A 13,436-nucleotide genomic window follows, 5' to 3' on the forward strand; every position below is an offset into this window, starting at 1 on the left:
ATACAACTCATTCTCCTTTACGATTCGGACCCCTTTCCCCGGATACGCCCTTGTACACTTAGTATTTATTAAGATGCATTTCAGAGGTAAGGTGTCAGTGCCAACAAATGTTAACTATACTTCTAAGTGCGTAGTGCATATAATTTACCACAGCCCAGAGAGGTGATAAAATGAATGCACGTGCGCTATCGTTTTTTTTTTGTTGTTTTTTTTGTTATAGCGAGTTCTTACAGTGTATGCTTTGTACAAATCCCCTACGTGACGAAGTTAGCCTCTCGTTTTCAGTGTATATTCATGTCATGTTGTCATTCCAAAGATACTTCTTCGTGATCGTCATCGACTGGTGCTCAAATAACGAACGCAATACCACAACAACAACATTCTTTGCAGACTAATGAAACATGGACGTCGTCAGAAATATTTATAAAACTAGAATAGTAGAAATTATAAAAATAATTATTATCATGCTATGAATATTATATAATAATAATTATTATAAACTACTAAAAACAAACCAGTTTTATTACAATTTATTACAACTTTTCGACTCAATCTAGCAGATTAGTATAACTTTTTTTTGCTTGTATTTCACACAACCAGTGTACGGAAATGGCATACTTTGTTATTTTCTTACCTTGTTCAAGAAAAAGCTTTAAAAGTTCATAGGAAATTTTGGTCATTGTGTTTATGTGTGTGTTACGTCTCGCTCTCGCATAAAACTGTTAATTTTAAAATTCTGAAAATGTAAAACATTTATTCTTTGGTTTAAATGGAAGAATGTGAAAACAAACTGTTGCCTGTGTTTTCCACTAAATCATTTCGATGTAATGCCATTTTTACTTTGTTATTCTGTTTGAATAATAACTAACTGAACTTTATTTCCGTTAGTAACTTTAAAAATAACCAGTTTTATGACTTTTTTCGCAACTTGAAATGAACGATGCCAATTTTCGGGGTGAGGGGGGGAGACCTGTTCCGGACCGACGCCCATAAATGTGACCAAGTAAGTGGAACCAGTCGTATTGTACTCCGAATCTCTTTGAGTGTTGGCCATGAGGAAAGGAGGATTTGGACGGTGGGGGGGTTAGTTATAGAGCGACTAGTTCGTAATTTTCAAATTACACAAATTTTCAAATTAAAAAATCAAATACAAAATTTACATCTTATCCCCCAGGAGTAAGACGGTTCCGTACCAAAGGATTAATTTTTTCTCTCATATTTTAATAAAAAAAACCTTGCTAGAAGAATGTGACACATTGAGATAAGTTAAGTTTTGAAACCGGGGTTTCTTCATTAAATTTATTTGATGTTTGAAATGAATTATTATTATAGATAATGAAAGTAAGCTAATACATATGATTTGATTGACTAAATTAATAATTATTAATTAGATAAAAATAATGGAAATAACTCATTTGGTTTGATTGATTGCTTTATTTTGCTTCCTCTCTTGTGCCACTTATGGCTAATTTGCGAATATGGGGATGAATGATGATGATATGATGAAATCGATGATTGGACATTCACAAACATCCATACCCAGGCCACGATTCGAACCCGGGACTCCTGGCGTCGTAGCGCGATGTGCTAACCACTCCGTTACAGGGACGGCTAACTAATTTGGAATTCAAATATCACCTATCCCTCATCGTCTCGTAACTAATGATAAATGTGCGTGCCACAACGTGATCGATCTACACCTCAATGTACTTCAACATCTCTAAAGTTACTTCATCCAAAAACCCACCCGTATGTCCTTTTCATCCCGTTCAAAAATGCTGGATTATGCAGCAGAGACCAAGGGAAACTAAAACGGCAACTTAGAGAAGCATAAAGGTGGGGATAGAACACAGTATAATACAGAAATATTTTGAGGCAGTTACATTTATTTGATTGTACTCTACATATAAAATAAAATGCATATTTGGGGTGAATTTTTAAATATTGTCACATTTTTCTTCTCTCTTGTTGAGAGGTGTTCATTTTAAATCAACCTCCCTCACCTTACGGCCTACCCTCCTTCACCCTGCATCCCACCCCCTCCCCCATCCCCGGAGGATCGTCACTGGCAATGTGAAATCACACTATCATATGCCGGCATTCGACATACCACTTCCGTTTCTGTACTTGACTTAGTGAAAAGTATTGAGGTTGGCAACAGCCTAATAACGGATTTCTTCCGCATCATGTAGTCCGTTCTATGAAAGTACGCTAATGGAAGAAAAACGTGTAAATTACATTGGATTATACATTTTAAAATATATTTTCATTAAAGGTTTCTGTTTGTAATAATAATACGTGATTATTGTATAAATTACAATCGATCATGTGAACAGCAAGAAAATAGCGCCAGTTTCAAACATGGCGACTTCCATGCGTGCAGGAAGGTCTCGCGTGTTTTCAGAATAGTCTTTCGGAAATACAGCCGTTTGAAAAGTGGCAAGAAGCAGGTTGTTCTTAACGTTTATGTAACGTTGTGTCGGTGCTATCCTGAGCTAGCAGTGAAGTTGGTGTCCAAGTGTAATTGTGTGTCTGCGTCTTTGTGTTTTCGGTGTGGTGAAAGGAAGGGAAACGACCGGTCAAGTTGTGAGTCCCGCGAAAAGAAACACGTTGTTGCTCGTATAAACAAGTACACCGATTTTGAGATAAGCGCAATACAACGCGAGGTGCTTTGGTATTCTTTCATTCAAAGAGCCGTCCTGTTTACTGTGGGGAAGATGTTGATAGTGATGATTGATGACGATCTCCCCAATTTTAGCAGTCGACGTTAAATCGCCTCTTGTGTCACGTTGAGTTCCTTTTTGGGAAGCAAATTTGACAGACCGTACTCTGACAGGATAATGTCTAGCGCCGAAAATGCCTCAAGTTCAAAAAGGAACTGCTGAATCAAGGTAAGAAAATACATTACTTGCATGAGACGTACATAAGTAATGTGCTTATTATCGTCTTCTTGTTTTCTAGTGCACGAGAAACCGAGAGAAAGATAAACAATATCTTTTTATTCCCCGCCTTATCTTTGTTTAGCTTCTGCTAAAACTGGCGGTATATTTGTTGCACAAAGGAGAAAATAATGCTCTACATGTCAACAATGTTGGGCAATAATTTGGTGGAAGAGGAAGCAATAAAACCAAAAGGCTTGAATTTATTGAAACGAATCTCTCACTCTCTTGTATAACTTTGGCGCTGTCAATGAGAGAGGAGGGGGGGGGGAGATCTATTAACCCAGTGTCAGATAAATAGAACTTTTGGCGTAGAGAAATATGTTCATTCTTGAACAAGAACACGTATTTAATCACTTGTAGAAAATTTATTATACTTCAATGTGTAGTTATCAGTTAAAATAAGAATACGTTTTTCCATGTTACGTAAAATTAAAGGTTGCGAGTGAGCAGCATATGATGGCCGCACCATTCACGAACAGCTGGCGCGGAGTGATACGTTACTCGAAGTGAGACGGTTGTTTACAGAGTGTCGGAAGGTTTGGGATTCTTACTTTTAGACTAAAATTTGAAACTAACAACATTACGCCAACGGGGATGAGTGACGATGGGAAATTAATGAAGGGGACACCCACGGCCAGGATTCGAACCCGGATCCTGACGTCGTAGAGTGCCGTGCTAACCACTCCGCCACTGGGGTCGGCTTGACTGTTGCTCCTGGTACTTCCTAAGACAACCTGCATTCATTCCAAAAAAAGATAGGGTTCTATGGAATCAAAATTGTGTAGCTATCGTACCGTATCAAAATATTATGGCCCAGACTTTCGGTTTAACAGTATAACGCTATTTATTCCCTGACAAGTATACACACAAGAAAGTTACAAGATAATCTCCACAAAAATGATCCAATTTAAATATGTGAATGAAATCCTCGGAAATGCATAAAATGGTTCGTATACGGCATTGGATATCTAATTCCTCCCTTGATAAAAATATAGTCTTGCAAAAAAGAAATTAAACTTGATCTGGCAATATGACAAAGTAATTATGTGTTGACCTGTTAACCTGTCCGAAATACGTATTTAGACAACAGCAAGTGTGTGCCACATGCAGAATCACTTGAATTCTCCAGAACTGACTGATTACACAGGCCTGCGAAATTGAAGTTGTTGAAAAATACAAGAGACGTGTACGTTGAGTTTTATGTTATTGGGTGTGCTGATTTCGAAAATGACCTCCATTTTTTTCCATCACCTCAGGATTTTTTGTAAAATCTTATGTAAAAAGGAATTTTCGCTAACAATTTTGCATGCACTATCTGGCAAGAGTGGTTTTGATCCATTTAAATCTATGTAAAATCGATGCTTGGTGATGACACCTCTGCTCGAGAGAAAATAAAGTTCCCTGCGTTTACACTTTTAACATCCCATTATGGTGAAGTTTCTAGAAAAAAGCACCAACGTATTATGTTCATTTGTGTTTATTAAGGTAATGTACATAAAATAGACGATTGACCACGAGGAGCAATGTATGTGTACATGAACATTTGACACAAATTGTAAACTGAACAAACAACAAAACCAAACACAAACAAAGTTTGTATTTAAGTACGTACCCTTTTGCCTTTGAAACTTCTTTTTGACGTTCTTCTTTTATGTGCAATCTCAGGCCTCTCTCGTGTTAACATCCAACAGTAGTCGGCGAGCATGTTCTTGTCCCATTGTCCTTGATATTTGCACTCCATATCTTTAATATATTGGTGAAACCTTTCACCCTGTTCTTCGCTGACTGCTCCTAAATTTTCGGGGAAATAGTCCACATGTGAGTGAAGGAAATATAGTTTGACACTCATGGAGCAACCCAACGCTTGAAATTTGTCCAGCATATTCATAACAAGTGCTTTATAGTCAGGATCCTTGTAATTCCCCAGAAATTTACTGACCACATCTTTTAAGGCAACCCAAGCTTCTTTCTCCGTTGTTGTCATGCTAGTCTCAAAGTCTTTATCCTTCATGAGCTTGCGGATATCTGGACCAACAAAGATTCCCTCTGTCAACTTGGTTGCAGATAAACCTGGAAACGTTTTGCACAAGTATTTGAAACAATCGCCATCTTTCGGAATAGCCTTGATAAATTGCTTCATTACACCTAATTTGATATGCAACGGGGGTAACAATACTTTTTTGGGTCAACTAAGCTGTTCCGAATCACATTCTTGGTGCCTGGTTCAAGATTTTGTCTTTTAGCCCATTCTTTCTTGACCCAATGTTGAGTCTTTGCACGGCTGTCTCACTCACAAATGAAACATGGGAACTTTGTATATCCGTCTTGTTGACCAAGAAGCATGGAGATAACTTCCAAATCACCGCAAATGGTCCAACCGTGGTCGGCATATTTTATTTTGTTGAGGACGAGAGCCAGGTTTTCATAGCGTTCTTGTAAATGTACCGAGTGTGCAACTGGTACAGATGCATACTGGCTTCCGTGATGAAGAAGGACAGCTTTCAGGCTCCTTGTCGATGAATCTATAAACAGCCTCCATTCATCTTTATCGTAGGTGATATTAAATTTGCTCATCAATCCGGGAACATCAGAACAATAGACCATGTTCTCCGCTTCCTCAAAGTACTAAACAAAGTTCTTTTCTCGAATCCTGTACCAATAAAAAGTGGTTCCTTTGGCCAATAAATGTTTTTCTTTTAATCTGGAGCCCAGCAATTCAGTTGCCTCTTTCGAAAGGCCCAGATCTCTAATCAGATCATTAAGTTCAACCTGAGAGAAGGGCTGAGGTGAATCGCCTCCAGAGGGCTTATATTCGGTATCGGAGCCTTGACCGTCTGGATGTTCCGAGTCTGAAGACTGAAGAGATGACTGGTAATTCAGTTGGAGGCAAAGGCACTGTCACATAAGGTCCATGAGGAACGGTGCGTATGGCCGATAGAATGTTCTCAGGATAAGAGATTAGCTTGTGATGTTTTCGGTTATACCCACGGACATGGCAGGCACAAAAGTAACAATCATCACAGTGGTTTCTCGGTTCCCTCCATGTCATAGGAATTCCAAAGCGTAAAGCAGTCTTCTTTCCGTTGAACCATAAGCTTAGATCATTGAGACACTGCACACACACTTTATGAGGAGCCCACGATTTGTCCTGGTCTCCGAGGTTGATGCCAAAATACGCAAGATAAAGTCTTCTTACATAGTTTGTAATGGTCAGGCAGGGAGGAAAGCTATTCCACGCCGAAACAACATATTTATGGTAAATGTTCATACAAATCCACGCACAATTAAATGTTTCAAGAAAACGTGACGTGATAGACATTTTTCTTTATTTTTTTCGAATTCAGCACGACAAAATACATAAAGTTCACCTATCACTTCCCTTGTATTTTTTTCTTCGCAGGCCTGTGTTATTATTAATAGATGTGAATTTTCAGAATGTCTTCATTGCCTCAACCTAGAGGGCTGAGTAGGGATTGTGGGGAAAGCACCACGGAATAGACTAGGCCCGTATGTATCATCCGTGCACCGACAGAAACAAAACACGACCTCCAAATTTGAGGGGCCACAGAGTCAACTTCGGCACGGCGCGTGTCGAGTTTTCGCTACGAAGTCGAACCTGCGTTTGGAACTGCATGCTGCTATCGGGATGGAGGGGGGTATGTGCAAGATAGCTAGGCTCCGCCCCGCACCCCACCCCCTTTCCTATTGACCCAGTTAGGAGGAACCGTGGCAACAGTTAGTGGAGACGAACTCCGGAATGGAGCAGAGGCGCCCATCGAAGTGGTCCGGTTCGGCACGGCCTGGCCGCGGCGACACAGTCTGTCTTCGGACCTTGACCTCCGCGAATATGGGAGGCTAGACTTCGCGTGTACCTCTCACGTGACCCGTGCAAGGACACTTGTGTTTACTGCCGGTGTAGTCTACCGCGCCCGCCACCTTCGCTCTGACGTCACTGATCTTGAGGGGAGGGTGGGCAGAGAAGAGATACCGGCTCGAACATGGAATGCGTCTCCCGTATTCGCACGCACTCGCACCCTTGTTCTGCGACAGAGCTTCAGCTGCAATCGGAGTTTCCACTGTGTTGTCTTCCCTATCTATCTGACCCATTTCCGTGGCGGTTCCAGGGGTTCCGGATTCGAATCCCAGCCTAGCATGGGTGTTCTTTGTGAGTGCCCCTTCATCAGTTTCATATCATCACTCATCCCCATCATCGCGATTAGCCAAAAGTAACAAATTCGAAAAACAACAATTCAGATCGAATTCATGTCCGGTTGAAAGAGGATACCTGGTCACCCTACTCTTATATCGTTCTACGTAGTTTCAAATTTTAGTCTGGATGAGGAGTTTATGTAAATTGTAAATTACGAACTATAAACAACATAACTACGACACCCCTCCGCCAACCCCCTTTCTTCATGACCATGGACGTCCGCAGGATTTTTTCCAGGGAGGGGCAAGGAAGGTATTTTTTTCCAGGGGGCAAACGAAGGCAAATTTTCCCCCAAAATAGTGTTATTCCCTAAAAAACATTGCTTAAATTTGAATTTATGGTGTTCATGCAATCATTAACACATATTATTGTGGCTAAAATAAAATTATATGTGTGAAATACATATTTTTTGGTTGACTTTCATTTTCCAGGGGGGGGGGCACGGCCCCCACTTCCGGACGCCCATGCTCATGACCAACACTCACAGATTCGGAGAACAATACGACTGGTTCCACTGAGTTTGTCGCATTCATGAGCGTCGGCAGGGGAGAGGGTGGGGGCAAACGCTGTATTTCGAACCCTCTTTTAAATAAATAAATAAATACATTTCACCATGTTTTTTAATAAGTTCCAAACTGTGGAAATGTATTCCTGACTTTGCATGCATATTAACTGCAGTACGCAAAACATCAATAGCAGGAGAGAGAAACTTTCTACACGAATAGCAGAAAGACACGTGTTACGGAGTCAGTTATTTTTAACTCGCACGCACAGAAATATTTTCAGTCCCATTTTTTACTGTCTCGTAGCACGTTATGGTAACCACTAGACCTTGAAGGCCAAAGTAGTTATTTTAATATCTCAAGATTTGTGACAGCCACCCCTGGATCGAAATTGTATTTTCTTTTAGAGAACCAGACGTATTAGGTTCGAACCTAAGTAAGTCGTTGATGTTTACTCAGATTTGTCCCCTTATCTTATCATCCCGCTTAACCTAGGGATACATAAATGCGGTTTTATAATGCTCGGAGAAGTGTGCTCTACTTTCGATCTCATCATCAAAGTTTTCTGGTTCAACTCCAGGCCAAGCCATGGATCTTCTTTCTGAATGTCCCTTCATCAATTTAATCTAGTCATCACTCATCTTCATCTTCGCGATTAACCAAAAGTTACAGAAAAGCGACGTAAAATAACAGAAGTTTCGTTACATTCGGTTACATATGTAGCAGAACATTTCATTAATTACAAGGAATGTCTATACTTTACAGTCTAAATATTCATTTTTAGGATTATATTTCTTATTTAATTTTTTTTTTTTTTTTGAAATTTGTTTTTGAACCGAGTCCACAGCCAGTACTACGGTGTTCGTAATTGTCCTTTCATCATATCACCGTTCATCATCGTCTTCGCGATTAACCGAAAGTGTCAAAAAAGCGAAGTAAAATAATCAACAACTAACTTGGAGGGCGCCAATTTTCCTGGCTGATTGGTATAACACGTATGTCTCAAGTTCGAATTCTGTATAAGGCGTGTCTGCGTGTTTATCCCATCAACCATTTCCGTAGTTCATCATTCATCCTCATCACCGCGATTAATGCAAGAGAAGTATAAAAGCAACGTAAAATATTCTTCGTGATTCAGCGTACAGAATTGTGAGCACCAGCCAAAGTCGACCCGTGGTCTCTTTATTGCAAGACATATAGTCACTATACAACTAAAGGGATACGTTCTAAAATGATTTCGAGACATCGTTATAGTTTTTCAGGGCTGCCTTGTGAGCCAAGTACGAGAATATAATTCGTGCAACTTACTCCAGGTGCACACACGAAGGATTAATGTATCTACAAAAGACTGAGGGTGGGGCATTCGATATGCGGGCTTCCCGGAAGAGCGTACATGTGCGTGTGTGTGTGTGTGTGTGTGTGTGTGTGTGTGTCTCTCTCTCTCTCTCTCTCTCTCTCTCTCTCTCTCTCTCTCTCTCTCTCTCTCTCTCTCTCTCTCTCACTCACTCACTCACTCACTCACTCACTCACAAATATTAACAATTTTCCTTTCTAACAAAGGCGCTCTTATTGAGGGTGGTTATCTCAAAAGTAAAAGGCTATAAGGTCCCATACTGAACTCTCACCCTGGAATCACCTAAACTACAAAAAGTACAAACTTAGTCTAGCGTGAGAATGGATGTTATTTCTGCTTCAGTTACCACACCTCGAATATCTCTAGGTTAATTGAGGCGAATGGAGTTGGCCTGCCGTTAGAAAACTCGACCCTCTTAGGATTTCAGAAGCTAAAAAAAGAAGATGACTTCCATTTACCGTACACAAAAACCAGCATTGTTATCAGTATTTTGTAATTATTGTCAATTGTTACACACAGAGACACAAATAGAGTTTCGCTATGAACCAAGGACAGAATTTGACAGCATGTAAAGAACATCAAGGAAAGCAACTTCTCCCGATAACATTTTGATGTTGAGACTTTTCTGTGCTACGACCCCCCGTGAACTCTTACTATATTTTGTATTTTGTGTATGCAGCCATACACTACAAATCCAGCGTTGCCACTGGCAATTATATTTATAACATATATATTAACATTATACTTCATATATGTACTTTATGTTTAGAAGTTACCACTTTGTTTTTCCCCGAGTTCTTCATTGCAATATTAGAAAAAATGTTGATTTTCAGGGGGCGGTTGTAGCCCCATCAGCCCCCGCTCTGCGTACGCCAATGGGTGGGAGCAGCATTATCGGCCAACTCCCAAGATTTCGGTTTCCTTTTTTGTAATACGTATGCTGATGTATTTATGTTCTTCTTTTCAAGTGTGGCCACATCAGTAGAGTAGTTGCAGTTTTAGTGGAACCATGCGCAAAAGAACCCGCGCAGACCCGCGACACCTGTCGCATCGTACTCCCGCATGGAGGGGGGCCAGAGTGAAGCATGGTTTCTCGTGGCTCGAGTTGAACCGATGAAGGGGAATGTGCGTGAAGGATTTTGGCCGAAGATTCTTTTGTTTGTGGTTGTTCTGTACTGCCAATTGCTGGGATAAGCCGTACCCAGAACCCTGATTTGAATATAAAAGATAAAGAGAGAGAGAGAGAGTAGAGAATACAATAAAGCATATACAGAGATAGTTACAAATAATAAAAGGTATAAAGAATTAGAGAAAGAAAATACTTTGAGAATTTGAGAGAGTAAGAAATAGACAGAAAAATGAAGAGAGAGAGAAGAGAAATAAGAAGATAGAAATATAATGAAAGGGGAGATAAAGAATACAAAAGAAAGAATTATAGAGATAAAAATAAAAAGGGAGGAAATATAAAGTGTGCAGAATTACAGGACGGTTAACAATCAAGGCGAGCTTGGAGCGCGAGTCTGTGTAAATAGCTGGCAGACTGAGTGTGCAGAGCCGCATTTCTGCACATGGCAGAGGCACTCTGAGGACCTCTGGAGGTGAAGCCGCGAAGCGAGTGGATCGATTACGTCGGGGATTGCGCACGACATAGATAGCCGAAAAGAAAGTACCAAGATGTTTCCTTCGTGTTGTCTGATCAATCTTTCTGCGGGCAAGAAGCGCAGGTTTCCAACTCGCTTCGGTGAAATCTAGAAAACGGTTTAGCTAACGGCCGTTCCCTAGAACAACTATACTGAAGGGCCTGTAGTAGATACCTGTATGTATGTAATGTGTGTGTAACCTGACTTTTGAAGGCCACTTTATGTGCAGATAGGGCACTGTGCCATGTGCCTCGACCGGTTATCGTACCCGGTACCCTATTGATTACAAGACGAGGCAACCACTACGCTATCGGGAGACCCTAGATGGCGCTTGAGTGCCTTTATAGCACGGTTAGTTTCGTTGCAAATACAACAATCTGAACTGCATACTTCACTCAATTCCTCCCCCCTTTCTGCGATTATTACAAATGATTTACTATAGAGCGACCACACGGAAAAAAAACTTGGACGAAAAGTCCCCGCGCAGCTTTCCCGTCCTCCCTTCAGCTCGGGCCATAAGGAAGCATGATCCACTCTCCCCCTACCCTCCACGCGGGAGTACTGTGCACAGGAGTCGCGGGTCTGCGCAGGTTTCTTTCCTTGTGGTTCCACTATACCACCACTCTTTTCTCATAGCTTTCGTCGTGAAACGTTCCAGGTTCGGAGTCACCTAAATGGATAGGCGCTTACGTTTTTCTCAAATAACAAGGGATTGTTATTTTGCGTACTGAATCAAAATATTAAACTTGTTTCTAACATGAATTTTAATAACTAGTATGATTTTTTATCGCTATATTGTACAGCACAACTGAATTTGCAATGTGACTATAAATTCTAGAACAAAGGGAGGTATCATCAAGGGGTCCCAGGTTCAATACCCGGTGAAGGCACATAGTGGTTTGAATCTCACTTTGAAACTTTAGGCCAGTCATGATTAGCTTATCTGTTCATAAAATGGACTTGGAAACCTAAAATTAAAAACAACCCATGGGCGGTATTGTTTTCTGGCATGTTTCCAGGACGCTGCATTGGGGAATGGACACCACGGTTACCTGACCTCAACCCCGTGAACATTTGCCTCAGCAAAAATACGGCTTCTTTGGATCCTCACATTTTAATGAGAATGTTAAGAAAGGATGCCTGTTGAGACGGATGGCGTACATGTAGAGCACGTCTGCATCAAAGAAATTTGCCGTTCGTCAGTTCCCACAATGGTTCAAGACTTTATGATCACCCTGAACAGTCTCGGCAAATCCAAAATAGAAACACAGCTGCATCAATATAAGTTTGTTTCTTATGTATTCTTATGATGTATTACAGATTTACTTTTGGCTAGCCAACTCACACAAACTGTAACTGGAGATTGTTCCAGAACAGTAAAAAGATAAACTTGTAGGGTTCCGATCTTTTGAGATGCTTCCGTTTGTGCTCTTATCCGGGTCCGGAAGTGAGGACTGACACACATACGTTCCTTGCTTTCGTCGCCACAAAAGCGATATGAACCAGATGCTACACCGCTATTAATATTTTACGTTTATTTCTGGCTGGTATCGGTCGCATATCAAGAGCCGGTGAGTATTGAGCATGGCCTGACGAAAGCTTAATTCCTCACTCGTGGACAAGTAAAATGAGGTTTAGAGTTTGATTCCCGGTGGAAATAATTGGTTAGCTATTTCTGATCCAACGGAATAGGTTTTAAGACAGGACCTACAGTCAGTAAAGAAATCCTCAGTAGGGCTGTGTGTTGTTGTTGCATGTGCTGATCGCCTCTTTACAGCCTTAGCTTTTATGCTAGGCAAGGAGATTTTGATCCTTAGAGACAAGTGTTGACTTTATTTAGAATTAATAAAAATGAGTGATTATTTATTCATGAGCGAAGTTCAACCTGTGGCTGTTCCATCACTTAACCCGTGAAACTTATACAATCAAATAAAAAATATAATACTATTATGATAAATACTCCCTACGAATTATTTCAGTTACTAACACTAGAAAAAACATGTAAACGCAATTTTACTCATTCACACAAATCAGAATTTATTCGTTTCTGGGTCAACTCTGCTCATGTATTTAGTTTCGATTTCAATTTCAGGCATTATTATTATTATTATTATTAATATTATTATTTATTTGTTCAGCACAGGATACATTTCCCAATTATGTTGAACATAATACACTGTGAATAAATAACAAGATAGAAGAGAGAGAAAAAAAACAATACATGAAAGTATGAATGTCTATGTACACAATATTTACATCAATTTATGAACTTATTGTTGTGATTATCAACATGCTGGATCTAGTCACATGTACTGAGGCTCTGTCCATGCTTATCAAGACAATGTTGTAAAGGGCTTGGTCATGTATAATATGATGGGCGCAAATAGCCCAAGTGCTGACGAATTCAATATTTTCATTTTATTAATTGTAATACATCGATAAGTCGCCTTGTAGTCAAAGGGTCCCGGATTCGATACCCGGTGGAGGCATATAGTGGTTCTGATCCTGTTTTAAACTTTGACTTATTTGGATTAGTTTACTAGTTGGATCATATGAAATTCATGAAGGTACACTCACAAAGAACCCCATACCCGGGCAGATATATTCAAACCCGGAATCCCTCTCGTCGTAGCTAGCTGTGCTAACCACTTCGCCACGAAAGTCGGTCCCGCTATACACTGTAGGTTTAGATCCAATTAGCCTCTCTGTGCAGAAAAGTGGGCTTCAAAACTCAGTCTTAATCTAATACACGATAGTTTACCAAAGCCTAGAACGAGACCGTAAGGA

General features: G+C 40.3%; 1 protein-coding gene across 8 annotated transcripts in view; it reads left to right on the plus strand.

Annotated features, from left to right (window-relative positions):
* Window positions 1–13,436, plus strand: part of Bap170 (Brahma associated protein 170kD) — a 138,591-nt gene that overhangs the window by 35,680 nt on the left and 89,475 nt on the right. The gene's annotated exons all lie outside the window — the stretch shown is intronic.

This window comes from Lepisma saccharinum, chromosome 10 (assembly GCF_977018435.1).
Source record: "Lepisma saccharinum chromosome 10, izLepSacc3.1, whole genome shotgun sequence".
NCBI lineage: Eukaryota > Metazoa > Arthropoda > Insecta > Zygentoma > Lepismatidae > Lepisma > Lepisma saccharinum.